Source organism: Ranitomeya variabilis, chromosome 1 (genome assembly GCF_051348905.1).
Source record: "Ranitomeya variabilis isolate aRanVar5 chromosome 1, aRanVar5.hap1, whole genome shotgun sequence".
NCBI classification, from domain to species: Eukaryota; Metazoa; Chordata; class Amphibia; order Anura; family Dendrobatidae; genus Ranitomeya; species Ranitomeya variabilis.
The window spans coordinates 775,410,814-775,430,706 of record NC_135232.1 but is presented as its reverse complement, the minus strand read 5'-3'; the positions used below and the strand labels follow the sequence as shown (position 1 = coordinate 775,430,706).

At 47.1% G+C, this 19,893-nt stretch overlaps 1 protein-coding gene across 1 annotated transcript in view; it reads left to right on the top strand.

Moving 5' to 3' along the window:
• LOC143784099 (disintegrin and metalloproteinase domain-containing protein 10-like) overlaps positions 1 to 19,893 on the top strand; it is a 276,865-nt gene that overhangs the window by 129,662 nt on the left and 127,310 nt on the right. The gene's annotated exons all lie outside the window — the stretch shown is intronic.

The window sequence follows — 19,893 nt, the reverse complement described above, 5'->3', positions numbered from 1 at the left end:
TTTTTTTGCCATTGCGTCGGAGGGAAAAAGACGGAAGTGTGAAAGTAGCCTAACAGGGCACAGCGTTTCCTTTGTTTCTCTGCATCTGAACCCCTGTTTATTCTGGCGTAGTACCACCATATAGTGCAACCATTACCTAGCACAAGGTTCCATCTCTGCAGGGTGGACCCCGGGCTGCGAACACACCTTATTACTATCTTTATATTTATTCGGTGTGTTCCGCCAGCCCTAACATTAGGTCTCTTTCACATGTCTTGATATTTCCGGTACCAGAGATGTCCATGTCCGTGTGTGTAATACTTGCAGCACACAAGGACGGGTGCCTGGGAAGAAGCGTTAAAGTAAGCACTGTTCCCCGACGCTGGGTGCTGAACACATTTTAAAATGCGCGCTTGTCCAGCCTCCCGTGACGTCACGGCTTGTGATTGGTCGCGTCGCCCATGTGACCGCGACGCGACCAATCACAAAGCCGGAACGTAATTTTAAAATCCTGAAGGACCTAAAATTACGTCACGGCTTGCTGTGATTGGTCGCGTCGCAGCCACATGGGCGACGCGACCAATCACAAGCCGTGACGTCACGGGAGGCAGGACAAGCGCGCATTTTAAAATGCGCGCGTGTCCAGCCTCCCTTGACGTCACGGCTTGTGATTGGTCACGTCGCCCATGTGACCGCGACGCGACCAATCACAAAGCCGGAACGTAATTTTAAAATCCTGAAGGACCTGAAATTACGTCACGGCTTGCTGTGATTGGTCGCGTCGCGGCCACATGGGCGGCACGCGACCAATCACAAGCCGGGACTTCACGTAAGGAAGGAAACGCGCGAATTTTAAGCAAACAACGCTGCCGGTTCCCTCGCTGAGGTCCAGGCTGCGTCGGAGAGGTGAGTATAGCAATATTTTTTATTTTAATTCTCTCTTTTACACATTTTTACATTAATGTTGTTTCGATACCGATACCCGATACCACAAAAGTATCGGATCTCGGTATCGGAATTCCGATACCCGCAAGTATCGGCCGATACCCGATACTTGCGGTATCGGAATGCTCAACACTAGTCGTAGGTCATAGGTCTTGCAACAGGATAATGTTTTGAGAGAAAGCACTGGAGACTTCTAAGGTGGCCAGCAATGAGTCCAGACCTGAATCCCATAGGACACCTGTGGAGAGATCTAAAAATAGCATGTTGGAGAAGGCACCCTTCAAATATCATGGTCCTGGAGCAGTTTGCCAAAGAAGAATGGTCTAAAATTCCAGCAGAGCATTGTAAGAAACTCATTGATGGTTACTGGAAGTGGTTGGTCGCAGTTATTTTGGCTAAAGGTTGTGCAACCAAGTATTAGGCTGAGGGTGCCAATACTTTTGTCTGGCCCATTTTTGGAGTTTTGTGTAAAATGATCAATGTTTTGCTTTTTGCTTCATTCTCTTTTGTGTTTTTTCATTTAAGACAAATTAAATGAAGATAATAATACCAAAGAGTTTGTGTTTGCAATCATTTTCAGGAAGAAACTGAGAATTATCTGACAGAATTGCAGGGGTGTGAATACTTTTGGCCATGACTGTAAGACTTTCATTTGAACATTTTCATAGATTGTTTATTTATTATTACTTTTGTCAGATTCAAGTTATTTCTGTGACTATTGTGGGTTTTTCTGTCATTAAATGAGGGGCACCAACAATTTTGACCACGTGTGTATTGTGACAAAACACTTCGAGATCGCCTTTGCTGGGGTCAAAGGTCACGTGGTTTGTGCATTGAATCTGAGGCGTACAGCAAGTTTCTTAGCAGACTGACTTCAGGTCAGATTTATTAAGGTGAAAGCAACATAGATAAAACAAAGCATAAAAATAAATCCTAGCCTGTCCGGCACTAACTAAACAAATACGCTGCTATCTAACAACTGGGGGGCTTCTCCCACCCAGCTAACAACACACAGTGCTTGAGCACAGCTCTCACTCACGTTTGTCTCACACAGACAGGCAATCTGTGTGCCCCAGGCTGACACCGGAAACCCTCAGCTGGTCATCCTTTATTCCCGCACTCATTAACCCATCATTATCCTGAAGATACTGAGCGGCCTAATTCACATAGGACAAATACCTGGGCGAGATATACCTGCCCCCGACTACCAGACCGACATGATTCTTACATATCCTCCCCCCCTGCTCAGACCACTCAGGTCGAGCAAGAACATTCTCGAAACAGTGCACTCGGGACAGGGCATCAGCGTTCCCCATCTGCACCCCGGGGCGGTGCTCCACCGTGAAAGAGTAAGCCTGCAGGGCAAGGAACCACCGGGTTACCCGACTATTACGGTCTTTGTGGAGGTGCATCCACTTGAGAGGGGCATGGTCCGTGACCAGCTTAAACTTCCTACCTGCCAGGTAATACTTGAGGGAGTCGAGAGCCCATTTAATGGCTAGGCACTCTTTTTCAACCACGGCATACCTCTGCTCATGTACATTCAGTTTCCGGCTGAGGTAGAGGACCGGGTGTTCCACTCCGTCCCTCACCTGGGAAAGTACAGCTCCGACACCAGTATCAGAGGCATCAGTTTGGACCACAAACTCGCTGCTGAAATCAGGAGTCACTAATACAGGCTGAGAGCACAAAGCTCGTTTCAGGCTGTGGAAGGCCTCTCCAGCCGCTGAGGTCCATTTTACCATGACGGAACCCTTCCCTTTGGTAAGATCCGTCAAGGGGGTAGCCATGGCTGCAAAATTGGGTATGAACCGGCGATAATAGCCGGCGATCCCCAGGAAAGCTTGTACTTGTTTCTTGTTCACTGGTTGCGGCCAGCCCTGAATTGCCTGTATTTTGTCGATCTGTGGTTTAACCACTCCTCTGCCAATCACGTAGCCCAAGTAGCGGGCTTCTTCAAGCCCGATGTGACATTTCTTGGGGTTTGCCGTTAAGCCTGCGTCTCGTAGGTCATCAATCACCGCCTGTACCTTCCGGAGGTGAGTTTCCCAGTCCAAACTGTAAATTACGATGTCTGTTGTGAATTAGACTTTTTTGGCTCCCTCTTGTGGTCACTAGTGATATGACTCTGGGATTGTCTTTCCTCAGTTTTGCACTCACCTGGGTCATTAGTCCAGGGGTGTTGCTATATGAACTTCCTGAATTCTTAGTCTGGTGCCTGGCATCGTTGTAATCAGTCCTTTCTGTTTGCTCCAGTCTGCTGGTCCGGGTTCTTGCAAAGTTAAGCTAAGTCCTGCTTCCTTGTCTTTTGGTTATTTGCATTGCTCTTATTTTTTGTCCAGCTTGTACTAAATGTGATTCCTGATTTTGCTGGAAGCTCTAGGGGGCTGGTATTCTCCCCCCGGGCCGTTAGACGGTTCGGGGGTTCTTGAATATCCAGCGTGGAAATTTTTGATAGGGTTTTTGCTGACCGTATAAGTCATCTTACTATATTCTGCTATTAGCCAGTGGGCCTCTCTTTGCTAAATACCTAGTTCATTCTTACGTTTGTCTTTTCTTCTTACCTCACCGTTATTATTTGTTGGGGGCTTGTATCCAACTTTTGGGGTCTTTTCTCTGGAGGCAAGAAAGGTCTATCTTTTCCCTTCTAGGGTTAGTTAGTTCTCCGGCTGGCGCGAGACGTCTAGAACCAACGTAGGCACGTTCCCCGGCTGCTGCTATTTTTGGTGCTAGGATTAGATATACGGTCAGCCCAGTTACCACTGCCCTATGAGCTGTTTTTTTGTGTTTGCAGACTTGGTATTTATTTTTGAGACCCTCTGCCATTGGGGTCATAACAGTATGCCAGGCCAACATTGAATGTTTAATGCATTGCAGAAGTGGGATAATAAGAAAGGAAATTCTGATTTTTTTTTTTTCCTCTCTTTCTTTCTCCCCTTTACCTCTGAGTGGCTTATGCTTGCTGCAGACATGAATGTCCAGACTTTGATTACAAGTGTGGATCAGCTTGCTGCTCGTGTGCAGGGCATACAAGATTTTGTTACCAGTAGTCCAATGTCTGAACCTAAAATACCTATTCCTGAACTGTTCTCTGGAGACCGATTTAAGTTTAGGAATTTCAGGAATAATTGTAAATTGTTTCTATCTCTGAGACCCCGTTCGTCTGGAGACTCAGCTCAGCAAGTTAAAATTGTTATCTCTTTCTTGCGGGGCGACCCTCAGGATTGGGCTTTCTCGCTAGCGCCAGGAGATCCGGCATTGGCAAATATTGATGCGTTTTTTCTGGCGCTCGGATTGCTTTACGAGGAACCCAATCTTGAAATTCAGGCAGAAAAAGCCTTGCTGGCTATTTCTCAGGGCTAGGATGAAGCTGAAGTGTATTGCCAAAAATTTCGGAAATGGTCCGTGCTTACTCAGTGGAATGAGTGTGCTCTGGCCGCAAATTTAAAAAATGGCCTTTCTGAAGCCATTAAGAATGTGATGGTGGGTTTCTCCATTCCTACAAGTCTGAATGATTCCATGGCGCTGGCTATTCAAATTGATCGGCGTTTGCGGGAGCGCAAAACTGCTAATCCTCTGGTGGTGTTGTCTGAACAGACACCTGATTTAATGCAATGTGATAGAATTCAGACTAGAAATGAACGGAAAAATCATAGACGTCAGAATGGGTTGTGTTTTTACTGTGGTGATTCTACACATGTTATATCAGCATGCTCTAAACGCCTAACAAGGGTTGTTAGCCCTGTCGCCATTGGTAATTTGCAACCTAAATTTATTTTGTCTGTGACTTTAATTTGCTCATTGTCTTCCTACCCTGTTATGGCGTTTGTGGATTCAGGTGCTGCCCTGAGTCTTATGGATCTGTCATTTGCCAGGCACTGTGGTTTTGTTCTTGAGCCATTGGTAAATCCTATCCCTCTTAGAGGTATTGATGCTACGCCATTGGCGGAAAATAAACCGCAGTTTTGGACACAGGTAACCATGTGTATGACTCCTGAACATCGGGAGGTGATTCGTTTTCTTGTTCTGCATAAAATGCATGATTTGGTCATTTTGGGTCTACCATGGTTACAGACCCATAATCCAGTCTTAGATTGGAAGGCAATGTCTGTGTCAAGTTGGGGCTGTCGGGGAGTTCATGGTGATTCCCCGCCGGTGTCTATTGCTTCCTCTACTCCTTCGGAAGTTCCTGAGTATTTGTCTGATTTTCAGGATGTATTCAGCGAGTCCAGGTCCAGTGCTCTGCCTCCTCATAGGGACTGTGACTGCGCTATAGATTTGATTCCAGGTAGTAAATTTCCTAAGGGAAGACTATTTAATCTGTCTGTACCTGAGCATACCGCAATGCGTTCGTATATCAAGGAATCTCTGGAGAAGGGGCATATCCGTCCATCCTCTTCCCCTCTTGGTGCGGGATTCTTTTTGTGGCCAAGAAGGACGGATCTTTGAGACCTTGTATTGACTATCGGCTTCTGAATAAAATCACTGTTAAATTTCAGTATCCTTTGCCTCTGTTGTCGGACTTGTTTGCCCGGATTAAAGGTGCCAAGTGGTTCACCAAGATAGATCTTCGTTGTGCGTACAACCTTGTGCACATTAAGCAGGGAGATGAATGGAAAACTGCATTTAATACGCCCGAAGGTCATTTTGAGTACTTGGTGATGCCTTTTGGGCTCTCTAATGCTCCTTCAGTGTTTCAGTCCTTTATGCATGATATTTTCCGGAAGTATCTGGATAAATTTATGATTGTTTATCTGGATGATATTCTGTTTTTTTCTGATGATTGGGACTCGCATGTAGAGCAGGTCAGGATGGTGTTTCAGGTCTTGTGTGAGAATGCTTTGTTTGTTAAGGGCTCAAAGTGTCTCTTTGGAGTACAGAAAGTTCCCTTTTTGGGTTTTATTTTTTCCCCTTCTGCGGTGGAGATGGACCCAGTCAAGGTCCGAGCTATTCATGATTGGACTCAACCCACGTCAGAAGTTCTTGGGTTTTGCTAACTTCTACCGTCGTTTTATCGCTAATTTTTCTAGCCTTGTTAAACCTTTGACGGATATGACCAAGAAAGGTTCTGATGTTGCTAACTGGGCTCCTGCAGCCGTGGAAGCTTTCCAAGAGTTGAAGCACCGGTTTACTTCAGCGCCTGTTTTGTGCCAGCCTGATGTCTCACTTCCCTTTCAGGTTGAGGTGGATGCTTCTGAGATTGGGGCAGGGGCCGTTTTGTCGCAGAGAGGCCCTGGTTGCTCTGTAATGAGACCATGTGCTTTTTTCTCTTGGAAGTTTTCACCTGCTGAGCGGAATTATGATGTTGGCAATCGGGAGTTGCTGGCCATGAAGTGGGCATTTGAGGAGTGGCGTCATTGGCTCGAGGGTGCTAAGCATCGTGTGGTGGTCTTGACTGATCACAAAAATCTGATGTATCTCGAGTCTGCTAAACGCCTGAATCCTAGACAGGCCCGTTGGTCATTGTTTTTCTCCCGTTTTGACTTTGTGGTCTCGTATTTACCAGGTTCAAAGAATGTGAAGGCTGATGCTCTTTCAAGGAGTTTTGTGCCTGACTCTCCTGGAGTCGCAGAACCAGTTGGTATTCTTAAAGAGGGAGTGATCTTGTCAGCCATTTCTCCGGATTTGCGACGTGTGTTGCAGAGATTTCAGGCTGGTAGACCTGACTCTTGTCCACCTGACAGACTGTTTGTTCCTGATAAGTGGACCCGCAGAGTCATTTCCGAGGTTCATTCCTCGGTGTTGGCAGGGCATCCGGGAATTTTTGGCACCAGAGATTTGGTGGCTAGGTCCTTTTGGTGGCCTTCCTTGTCACGGGATGTGCGGTCATTTGTGCAGTCCTGTGGGACTTGTGCTCGAGCTAAGCCTTGCTGTTCTCATGCCAGCGGGTTGCTCTTGCCCTTGCCTGTCCCGAAGAGGCCTTGGACACACATTTCCATGGATTTCATTTCAGATCTTCCGGTGTCTCAGGGCATGTCTGTCATCTGGGTGGTATGTGATCGCTTTTCTAAGATGGTCCATTTGGTATCTTTGCCTAAGCTGCCTTCCTCTTCCGATCTGGTTCCTTTGTTCTTTCAGAATGTGGTTCGTTTACACGGCATTCCTGAGAATATCGTGTCTGACAGAGGATCCCAGTTTGTTTCCAGGTTCTGGCGATCCTTTTGTGCTAAGATGGGCATTGATTTGTCGTTTTCGTCTGCCTTTCATCCTCAGACTAATGGACAAACGGAACGAACTAATCAGACTCTGGAGGCTTATTTGAGGTGTTTTGTTTCTGCAGATCAGGATGATTGGGTGACCTTCTTGCCGTTGGCTGAGTTTGCCCTTAATAATCGGGCTAGTTCCGCTACTTTGGTTTCGCCATTTTTCTGCAACTCTGGTTTCCATCCTTGTTTTTCCTCGGGACATGTGGAGCCTTCTGACTGTCCTGGGGTGGATTCTGTGGTGGATAGGTTGCAGCAGATTTGGAATCATGTGGTGGACAACTTAAAGTTGTCACAGGAGAAGGCTCAGCGTTTTGCCAACCGCCGCCGCGGTGTGGGTCCCCGACTTCGTGTTGGGATTTGGTATGGCTGTCTTCTCGATTTGTTCCTATGAAGGTCTCCTCTCCTAAATTTAAGCCTCGCTTCATCGGTCCTTACAAGATATTGGAAATCCTTAATCCTGTGTCCTTTCGCTTGGACCTTCCGGTGTCGTTTGCCATTCACAACGTGTTCCATAGGTCTTTGTTGCGGCGGTACATTGTACCTGTGGTTCCTTCTGTTGAGCCTCCTGCTCCGGTGTTGGTTGAGGGCGAGTTGGAGTACATGGTGGAGAAGATCTTGGATTCTCGTCTCTCCAGGCGGAGGCTTCAGTATCTGGTCAAGTGGAAGGGCTATGGTCAGGAGGATAATTCCTGGGTGGTTGCCTCTGATGTGCATGCGGCCGATTTAGTTCGTGCCTTTCACGCTGCTCATCCTGATCGCCCTGGTGGTCTTGGTGAGGGTTCGGTGACCCCTCCTTAAAGGGGGGTTACTGTTGTGAATTAGACTTTTTTGGCTCCCTCTTGTGGTCACTAGTGATATGACTCTGGGATTGTCTTTCCTCAGTTTGGCACTCACCTGGGTCGTTAGTCCAGGGGTGTTGCTATATGAACTTCCTGAATTCTTAGTCTGGTGCCTGGCATCGTTGTAATCAGTCCTTTCTGTTTGCTCCAGTCTGCTGGTCCGGGTTCTTGCAAAGTTAAGCTAAGTCCTGCTTCCTTGTCTTTTGGTTATTTGCATTGCTCTTATTTTTTGTCCAGCTTGTACTAAATGTGATTCCTGATTTTGCTGGAAGCTCTAGGGGGCTGGTATTCTCCCCCCGGGCCGTTAGACGGTTCGGGGGTTCTTGAATATCCAGCGTGGAAATTTTTGATAGGGTTTTTGCTGACCGTATAAGTCATCTTACTATATTCTGCTATTAGTCAGTGGGCCTCTCTTTGCTAAATACCTAGTTCATTCTTACGTTTGTCTTTTCTTCTTACCTCACCGTTATTATTTGTTGGGGGCTTGTATCCAACTTTTGGGGTCTTTTCTCTGGAGGCAAGAAAGGTCTATCTTTTCCCTTCTAGGGTTAGTTAGTTCTCCGGCTGGCGCGAGACGTCTAGAACCAACGTAGGCACGTTCCCCGGCTGCTGCTATTTTTGGTGCTAGGATTAGATATACGGTCAGCCCAGTTACCACTGCCCTATGAGCTGGTTTTTTGTGTTTGCAGACTTGGTATTTATTTTTGAGACCCTCTGCCATTGGGGTCATAACAGATGTCATCCAGGTAGGCCGAAGCGTACTGCCTGTGGGGCCTCAAGACCCGATCCATTAACCTCTGGAACGTTGCTGGAGCTCCGTGAAGTCCAAACGGCATGTAGACATACTGGAACAGACCTTCCGGTGTAGCAAATGCCGTCTTCTCTCTGGCCGCCGATCTGCCAGTACCCCTTTGTTAGATCTAGGGTCGTAATGCATCGGGCTTTACCCAGCCGGTCGATTAACTCATCGACCCGAGGCATAGGGTACGCATCAAATTTAGAAACCGCATTCAGTTTCCTAAAGTCATTACAAAACCGTATAGAGCCATTCGGCTTAGGTATCAACACGATTGGACTGGACCAGGCGCTGTGTGACTCCTCAATGACTCCTAAGTCCAACATTGCCACCCCTCCCGGGAGACGGCTTCACGGCGTGCTTCTGGAATCCGGTATGGCTTCACATGAACTGTGACACCGGGCTCTGTAACAATCTCATGTTTCACCAGCTTAGTCCGGCCAGGTTTTTCCGAGAAAAACTGTCGGTTCTGTAACAAAAACTGCTTAACCTCAGATTTTTGTTGTTCCGAGAGAGTCTTGGCAATCTGCACCTCTGGTACGGTAGGTGCGCAAACCGGACGGGGCAGATCCGCCGTTAGGGCAGAGCGGTCTTTCCAGGGTTTTATGAGATTCACATGATAAATCTGTTCTGGTTTTCTCTTACCGGGCTGGTACACTTTATAGTTCACCTCACCAACTCTTTCCATGACCTCAAAGGGGCCCTGCCATTTCGCCAGAAATTTACTATCCACTGTAGGGATTAGGACCAACACCCTATCCCCAGATGCAAACGTACGGACCTTAGCACCTCTATCATAACTTTGCCTCTGGGCTCCCTGGGCCTGTAACATATGGTCCCTAACAATGGGCATGACAGCGGCAATACGGTCCTGCATTTGTGCTACATGGTCGATCACCGTTTTAAAGGGAGTGACTTGACCTTCCCAGGTTTCTTTTGCGACGTCCAACAGTCCCCGGGGACGACGGGCGTACAACAGTTCGAAAGGCGAAAACCCTGTGGAAGACTGGGGAACTTCCCTAATGGCAAACAGCAAATAGGGTAGCAAGTAATCCCAGTTCTTCCCATCTTTGTCTATCGCCTTCCGGAGCATCTGTTTTAAGGTTTTGTTGAACCGCTCAACCAGGCCATCTGTTTGAGGGTGATAGACAGACGTACGCAACTGGTCTATTTGTAAGAGTCTGCAGAGCTCCTTCATCTCCCTTGACATAAAGGGAGTCCCCTGGTCGGTGAGTATCTGTTTTGGAATTCCCACCCGACTAAACACTTGTACCAACTCTTTGGCGATCGTTTTGGTAGCAGTGTTACGTAAAGGGACGGCTTCTGGGTAACGAGTGGCATAGTCCATGATGACGAGGATATGTTGGTGCCCACGTGCGGACCGGGGAAGGGGCCCAACCAGATCCATCCCAATTCTCTCAAAAGGGACTCCAATGATAGGGAGGGGTACCAAAGGGCTACAGAACCGAGTTTTAGGCGCAGAGATTTGGCACTCTGGACAGGACTCACAATAGTTACGTACATCACTATGTATTCCGGGCCACACAAAACAATGCGATATCCTTACTGTGGTTTTCTGTACCCCCAGATGTCCCCCCATTATATGTCCGTGGGCCAGGTCCAGTACCTTCCGCCGATAAGGTTTGGGTACCACTAACTGTTGCACAGTGTCTTCTCCTTTTTTCTCTACCTGGTAGAGCAAATCATTTTCAAGAACCATGTACGGGTACGCTAGCCTAGTGTCAGGTTCTACGGGTACCCCATCTATCATTTTTACATTTTTCCTAGCCGGAATCAGGGTAGGATCTTTCATTTGCTCGCTGTGGAAGTCATCCAACTGGACTCCCAAATCTGGCAGGCCAGGTGCTGGATGACTGTCTGCCTCCGCCTCTCGCTGAGTTTCCTCAGTTTCCTCAGTTTAGGTTAGTTTCAATAACCTCCCCAGCAACGTTTTCCTGTGGGACCTCCTCTAGGAGTTCGAGACCTCCAGATGGCATGGGAAAAGACTCACAGCTACCGTGAAGGAGCAACTGATTCTCCCACAACTGCCAGAAATGGGGAAAATCCCTGCCCAGGATTACATCCTGTAACAATGCGGGAACGAGTCCCACCTTGTGTTGCACAGACCCATAGTGAGTGGAAATCGATATGACCGCTGTTAGGTACGAGCAGGTGTCACCATGCACACACGTTACAGAAAATTTGTCAGACGAACCAGATGGAAGTGCCACCAGACTAGCTTTCACCAGAGTCACCACACTTCCAGAGTCTAGTCATGCCACAACACTTTTCCCATCAACAGATAATTCACACAGGTGTTTCGCTATATCATTTTGACCCGCATTCACATTCACTAGCCGTGTAACCAAAGACCTGCGTTTCTTAGAGTCTGTAACATCGCACTGCATGGGTTCAGTGGTAACAGGACAGTTCGCAGAGATATGGCCCTTCTCACGGCAGCGGAAGCACCTAACAGGCCCCCTACTGAGACCACCGTCCAACCCTCTCGGTCTCGGAGTACGAGCAGTCCCGTGTTCCTCCCCCACAGTTTTTGGCAATTTTCCTTCACCCGTAGTCGCTGGAACAGTCTTACCGGTTCCACGAGGAGAAGGCACAGACCGGGTGCTAGCGGTTTCGTCGGGAAGTCCTTCTGTCACGGAATAACGCTCGACCAACTCCACAAGTTGATCCGCTGTCGTGGGATTTCCTTGGCTTACCCACTTTTTCAGCGCTGGTGGTAGTACTCTCAGGTACTTGTCCAAGACAATCCGCTGGATTATTTCGGGTGTTGTCAGTACCTCGGGTTGCAGCCATTTCTTTGTCAAGCAGATCAGGTCGAACATCTGAGACCGCGCCGGTTTATCTTGCTGGTATGTCCACTGGTGTACCCTCTGTGCACGGACAGCCGTCGTTACACCCAGCCGGGCCAGGATCTCAACTTTCAGCTTCTCGAAGTCCTGAGCGACTTCCGGGTCCAAGTCATGGTAAGCTTTTTGGGCCTCGCCGGAGAGAAACGGAGCAATCAAATCGGCCCAGCGTGCCTTCGGCCACTTCTCCCTCAATGCCGTCCGCTCAAACGTTGTCAGGTATGCCTCGACGACATCTTCTGCAGTCAACTTTTGCCAGTATCGACTCACATGGATCCTTCTGGACTCTGCTTCCGGGTCTGCCTCAGGCATGCTCACCAGGCGCTGCGCCACCTGTTGGAGGAGCTGGCGGTCTGCAACCGTCATGTCCATTAACTCCTTCAGCTGTGCGGACATCAAGCGATTAGCTTCATGCTGTGCGGCAGTGGCCTGCTGCTGTACGGCAGTGGACTGTACTAGGGCTTTCACCACGTCTTCCATACTGTCGCCCGTGCCACGTAACTGCCCGCGTTCTCCACCACAATGTGACAAAACACTTCGGGATCGCCTTTGCTGGGGTCAAAGGTCACGTGGTTTGTGCATTGAATCTGAGGTGTACAGCAAGTTTCTTAGCAGACTGACTTCAGGTCAGATTTATTAAGGTGAAAGCAACATAGATAAAACAAAGCATAAAAATAAATCCTAGCCTGTCCGGCACTAACTAAACAAATACGCTGCTATCTAACAACTGGGGGGCTTCTCCCACCCAGCTAACAACACACAGTGCTTGAGCACAGCTCTCACTCACGTTTGTCTCACACAGACAGGCAATCTGTGTGCCCCAGGCTGACACCGGAAACCCTCAGCTGGTCATCCTTTATTCCCGCACTCATTAACCCATCATTATCCTGAAGATACTGAGCGGCCTAATTCACATAGGACAAATACCTGGGCGAGATATACCTGCCCCCGACTACCAGAACGACATGATTCTTACAGTATATAGAGTGGGTACTGAAAGTATTCATACCCCATTACATTTTTCACTAACATTTTTCACTAAATAGTTTTTTCTCATGAATGTACACTCTGCACCCCATCTTGACTGAAAAACAGAAATGTAGAATTTTTGCAAATTTAATAAAAAAGAAAAACTGAAATATCACATGGTCATAAGTATTCAGACCCTTTGCTCAGACACTCATATTTAAGTCACATGCTGTCCATTTCCTTGTGATCTTCCTTGAAATGGTTCTACTCCTTCTTTGGAGTCCAGCTTTGTTTAACTAAACTGATAGGACTTGATTTGTGGAAGCATGGTTGAAAAGCAATGTCTGACTTTCATTTGTACATTTTCATAGATTTTTTATTTATTATTACTTTTTTCACATTCAAGTTATTTCTGTGACCATTGTGGGTGTTTCTGTAATTAAAAGAGGGTTACCAACAATTTTGACCACGTGTGTATATTGTATGAAGGGCCCAATAGATGGTAAAGCCGGTGAATAAATGGAGGAGACAGGTTGTAAGTCTGGTTTACTGTAGGTTGCTGGCCACAGTCCAGGGTACCAGGCACGGAGGATGGTGGTCCGGCTGGCTCAGAGGCAAGTGAAAGTTCTCCTGTACCAGTAGAGGTCCATGAGCCTTTCCCACTAGTGCCTTTCAAGGTGAGGTCCCTGCTGCCTGAAGCTTCCTACAGGGTCCTCCAGTTTCCCCCTGTCCTGGGACAGGTACTTGCACGACAGGCAGCTTGAGCCTTTTTACAGGGACTCAAACATGCCCCGGGCTCCTCAGGTGCTGCTGCGTCTCAGGCGTGGTGCGGGCAGGTAACGTGTAGTGTTGTGCCCTCCGGTTCTGCTCTGTGTCCTAGAGTCCCACAAAAGCCTCTGGCTCCCGATTCCTGGCTACTGCCCTTCAGCTCTGAGGGTGCCCTGCCACAGTTCCCCTCTGAGCTCTGTTCCTCTCCTGTGCCCCTTCCCTTCCAGCTACTTCACATTCAACCCCTGAGGTCTTCCTCCTTCCAGAGGCTGCAGCTCCCTCGTGGCTGCCAGGCCTTCCTGTCTGCCCTGCGTCCCTCTTGGACATCTGTTCTGCTTGGTCTCCTAGGACCAACTGTCTAGCTCCTCCTCCAGGTCAGAAAACATATAGCTTAGGGAAGCTCCCCAGAATCTGGGTAATGAGCTCCCCCTCCTGGCCTGGATTCAGAATGTGTTGCATGTGTGTGGCTTACCTGGTGAAGAGAACTCCTTTGCCTCTGAGCATGACATTACCTTCCCCGAAGGAAAAGCAACATCACTGCAGCAATCGGTAACCTGGGGTGCTGCACATGCAGCCCCATGTAAGGACACTGCAACCACCATATTTCACCGTAGGCGCCACTTAAATTTATTATTAGTGTTGAGCATTCCGATACCGCAAGTATCGGGTATCGGCCGATACTTGCGGTATCGGACTTCCGATACCGAGATCCGATACTTTTGTGGTATCGGGAATTGGTATCGAAACAACATTAATGTGTAAAATAAAGAATTAAAATAAAAAATATTGATATACTCACCTGTCCGCAGGCCCCTGGACATCACCGCTGGTAACCGGCAGCCTTCTTTGCTTAAAATGTGCGCGTTTATGGCCTTCCATGACGTCACGGTTTCTGATTGGTCGCGTGCCGCTCATGTGACCGCCACGCGACCAATCACAAGCCGTGACGTAATTCTCAGGTCCTAAATTCCTAATTCTAGGAATTTAGGACCTGAGAATTACGTCACGGCTTGTGGTTGGTCGCGTGGCGGTCACATGAGCGGCACGCGACCAATCAGAAGCCGTGACGTCATGGAAGGCCATAAGCGTGCTCATTTTAAGCAAAGAAGGCTGCCGGTTCACAGCGGTAAGGTCCAGGCTGCGTCGGAGAGGTGAGTATATCAATATTTTTTATTTTAATTCTTTATTTTACACATTAATATGGATCCCAGGGCCTGAAGGAGAGTTTCCTCTCCTTCAGACCCTGGGAACCATCAGGGATACCTTCCAGTACTTGAGTCCCATTCACTTGTATTGGTATCGGGTATCGGTATCGGATCAGATCCGATACTTTGCCGGTATCGGCCGATACTTTCCGATACCGACACTTTCAAGTATCGGACGGTATCGCTCAACACTATTTATTATACATTTGAGTGAAGATACAAGTACATTTCTTTTACAATAGGTGCCCATAGTATACCGTAGCCAAATTGGCTTTCCAAAAGCCATAACTTTCTTACTTTTCTGTTGGCAAAAAAAAATCTTTGTGGGGTTTTAAAAACATAATTTGTTACTTTTTTCAGTTTTGCTTAAAGGGAAGGTGCCATAAAAAAAAATTTTTTTACAGCAATTGTAAAAATGTAAAGAATTAATGTTTAAATTTTCTTAAAAAATATTTTCATTTGTTTATAATTTAGTAAAATATGAAAAATAATTTGAAAAGTTTTGGAATTTCCACTTTTAAACACTAGGGGGAGCAGCTGCTGAAATTTCAGAAAAACCTCGTGTACAACTAGCTCACATTACAGCACAGCAGTAATTATGGGCAGAGTCTGCTGACATGTGTGATGTCTCCTCTCCTCCCCTTCCATGTGTTTGCTAAGGGATAAGAGGATGATATTCAGGAACCCAGTGAGCAGCCATTTTGTTGGTGACTGCAGAGTAAGGCTGCCGTCACACTAGCAGTATTTGGTCAGTATTTTACCTCAGTATGTGTAAGCCAAAACCAGGAGTGGAACAAATAGAGGAAAAGTATAATAGAAACATATGCTCCACTTCTGCATTTATCACCCACTCCTGGTTTTTGCTTACAAATACTGAGGTAAAATACTGACCAAATACTGAATGTGTGATGGCAGCCTTGTACCTGACAAGTAGACAGTCACCGAGGATGGCAGGCAGCAAGGATTCTGGGAGATATGTGGTGGAGGGAGCAGGGTGACAGCAGCACAGTATTTCAGGAGAGCAGTGTGCTGGTCTATGGAGGGGGCACCATGTTCAGTGCGCAGAGCAGCCAGGGATTGTACATAGAGCGCTGTCTTTTATACACATGGATGGACCGTCTGCTCCACAGAAATCCAGGAAACATTTCTGCGGATTGATGGCCTGTTCTGATCCAGACTTTGCATGCAGACCCCATTCCCCTCCTCAGATCCTGTCTTCTCCATCCTGTCCTGGCGATGTGTGAAAGTGAGACGTCAGGCGAAGTACGGGGTGACGCTGGGAAGGAAATGTAGCCATATAGTAACGATAAAAATGAGACCCCTCTCTTCAGCTGCCTCACTAGCCCTGACTGCACCTAACTGAAGGTCATGCTGCCCCCTCTATTACCCCAGACCCGCGTGCAGGTGCTCAGCCAGAACCACCATAGAATGGGTCCACTTTCTGAAGATAATACTGCCATAGTGTTCTCACATAATACCGCTATATAGATCACACATAATACCGCCATATACATCACACACAATACTATCAAATAGATCACACAATACTGTCATACAGTTCTCACATACCACCATATAGATCACACATAATACCGTCATATAATTCTCACCTAGTACTTCCACATAGATCACACATAATCCCACAATATAGTTCTCATATACCACCGTCATACAGTTTTTACATCATTCCACAACACTGAGCAAACATAATATTGCCATATAGATCACATATAATACCGTCACATAGATCACACAATACTTGGCGGCATAATGTGTGATATTATATATATATTATAATATCCCGGCATAATGTGTGGTCTTTATGGGAGTATATGTGATATATATTATATATATATATATCGCTCGGCATTATACGTGATCCATATGGTATTGTGCTGCTCTAGGGAGGTGAGAGATGTATGGTGGAAGGAGCAGGGTGACAGGAGCACAGTATTTCAGGACAGCAGTGTACTGGTCTGTGGGTGGGAGGGTGTGCTCACACTCACACGCTCGCAACTGTATACTTATAGCCTTTACTGGCTATTAAAATGGGGGACACCCCCCAAAAAAAGACGTGGGGCCCCCTTATAATTAATAACCATCAAATATTATGCAGACAGCTGCGGGCTGACATTAATAGCCTAGGAAGGGGCCATGGATACTGTCCCCCCCCCCCAGGCTAAAAACATCAGCTCTCAGCCGCCTTTTACATGCGCCTTTTCTGGCGCTTTGCCTGGCAATTTCCACTTACCCTGTAGCGGTAGCAAGTGGGGTTCATATTTGTGGGGTTAATGTCACCTCCATATTGTCCGGTGACATCAAGCCCACGGCTTAGTAATGGAGAGGCGTCTATAAGGCACCCATCCATTACTAATCCTATAGTTGTATTGTAAATAAAGACTCGGCCAGAATAAAGTCCTTTATTCATCTTTTTTAAACCATACCGAACGCATAATCCTCGACTCCCTCATCTCCCACAACAAAAATAATAAACCACATTGAGGAAAGACACGCAGGGGGGAGAGGAGTGCATAGGAGAGGATTAAATACTGACTGCTGAGCCGTGTATCTAATCCTGTCCTGTGATACCGACTACTGAGCCGTGTATCTAATCCTGTCCTGTGTGATACCGACTGCTGAGCCGTGTATCTAATCCTGTCCTGTGTGATACTGACTGCTGAGGACACAGTACACAGGACAGGATTAGCTACCCAGGACAGAGGTAGCAGTGGTAGGTGTATATAGAGGCAGGTAGCAGTGGTATATAGAGGCAGATAGTGGTATACAGAGGCAGGCAGGCAGTGGTATACAGAGGCAGGCAGTGGTATACAGAGGCAGGCAGGGGTATACAGAGGCATGCAGGTGTATACAGAGGCACGCATGCAGTGGTATACAGAGGCAGGCAGACAGTGGTATACAGAGGCAGGCAGGCAGTGGTATACAGAGGCAGGCAGACAGTGGTATACAGAGGCAGGCAGAGAGTGGTATACAGAGGCAGGCAGAGAGTGGTATACAGAGGCAGGCAGAGAGTGGTATACAGAGGCAGGCAGTGGTATACAGAGGCAGGCAGTGGTATACAGAGGCAGGCAGTGGTATACAGAGGCAGGCAGGCAGTGGTATACAGAGGCAGGCAGTGGTATACAGAGGCAGGCAGTGGTATACAGAGGCAGGCAGGCAGTGGTATACAGAGGCAGGCAGACAGTGGCATACAGAGGCAGGCAGGCAGTGGTATACAGAGGCAGGCAGAGAGTGGTATACAGAGGCAGGCAGAGAGTGGTATACAGAGGCAGGCAGTGGTATACAGAGGCAGGCAGTGGTATACAGAGGCAGGCAGGCAGTGGTATACAGAGGCAGGCAGGCAGTGGTATACAGAGGCAGGCAGACAGTGGTATACAGAGGCAGGCAGGCAGTGGTATACAGAGGCAGGCAGAGAGTGGTATACAGAGGCAGGCAGAGAGTGGTATACAGAGGCAGGCAGAGAGTGGTATACAGAGGCAGGCAGAGAGTGGTATACAGAGGCAGGCAGAGAGTGGTATACAGAGGCAGGCAGTGGTATACAGAGGCAGGCAGTGGTATACAGAGGCAGGCAGTGGTATACAGAGGCAGGCAGACAGTGGTATACAGAGGCAGGCAGACAGTGGTATACAGAGGCAGGCAGACAGTGGTATACAGAGGCAGGCAGGCAGTGGTATACAGAGGCAGGCAGGCAGTGGTATACAGAGGCAGGCAGGCAGTGCTAGGTGGTATATAGGGGCTGGTAGCAATGGTAGATGCATAAGAAAATAAAAACGCTGTACTTACCTTCTTTCCTCTACCAGGAAGTGCTGAGTCATGTTCAGGGCAGAGCAGTGTGACGATCTCCCTGCTGTGCTCTGAACAGGTCGGCAGTGATTGCAGCCTGTAATGTAATACTAAGTACAGGCTGCAATCACAGCTCCTCGCTGCAGATACTTACCCTGGACCCTCGGCAGCAGCTTCTCCCAGCAGCAGCTTCTGCCATCGCACGCACTGAGCTGTGTGTGCGATGGCAGAGGGAAATAAACAAAATGGCCGCGATCTCCTCTCACAGCTGTGACGTAGCAGCTCAGTGGGCGTGGCCAAGTCACAGCTGAGAGGCAGGAGGAGCGGTCGGAGCCCGACCGTTGGCTCCTATGTACATGGCTGCCGTAAGTGAGGTGTGCAAGTGTCGTGCCCAGACACTTACACCCACACTAATGAAAATGGCGGCCTCCAGTGGTGAATGTAAAAGTGAATAAATAAAAAAGTATGAAAGAGGTACATTTACTTTTGTATTAAAAATAATTGATTGTATAATCAATAATTATTAATACAAAAACTAAAATCACGGCACCCTCCCTTTAAATAGCAATCACTCTGTGGTACATAAAACATGTTAACTTTATTCTATCCATCAATATCTTAACAGTGATGCCAGTTTTTTTAATTTACTACTTAAAGTGAATCTGTCAGTAAGATCAGCCCTCCTAAGCAGTCTATATGGGCATGTAGGTCATAGGAAGTTGACCAAAAATATACATTGATATCTGTGATCTGATGTCTTATTCCAGAGACATCCACATTCTTCTTATATGTAAATGAACTGTTCAGGACTATGGGCCGGACACTGATCAGCATGAGAATCTGTCTTCGGGGATTATTTATTATATATGGAAGGGGAAGTTATTAGTGTGAAGCATGTAACTAACACAGAACAGTCACATTTTCTTTAATTTTTACTCTAATAAGTTTGCTTTACAGATGAGACTTCTCTATTCTCTTGAATCAAATATGTGATACACATTTAAGTCACAATAAAGAAATGTTTCATAAAATACCACTTATGCCTGTGTTTGCATACCGCGGCGCCCAAAAGTTTTGCTTTTTATTTTTAAACTGTGATTACTTGTGTCTGGTTATTGTGATGCCATTTTCCTGCTGATCTTAGTAAGCCGAAAGCAAATGGTTGTCAGCTACAAGGATGACAATTGTGTTTGACATTGTTTTATCACTTTGTGTGTTAGTTTTCAACATTTGCTAGGCTAAATGTTTAGCATATTTTGTCATGGGTAGTGGAATTTTGCCTAAATGTTTTTTTCTTTGTGTATGTGTGTGTTTTTCGGTTAAGACATGGCAAGGAAAAAGCCAAATTTATCACCAGATGTCAAGAAACTTATTATTCTGAGAGTGAAGTCAGGCAAAAGCCAAAAAGAGGTATCTATGGAACTCAACTGCTTTCAGAGTCAAGTGTCTCATATAATAAAGAAAAATATAACAGCTGACAAACCTAGAAGTGGACAACCATGGAAAACTTCCTCCAAA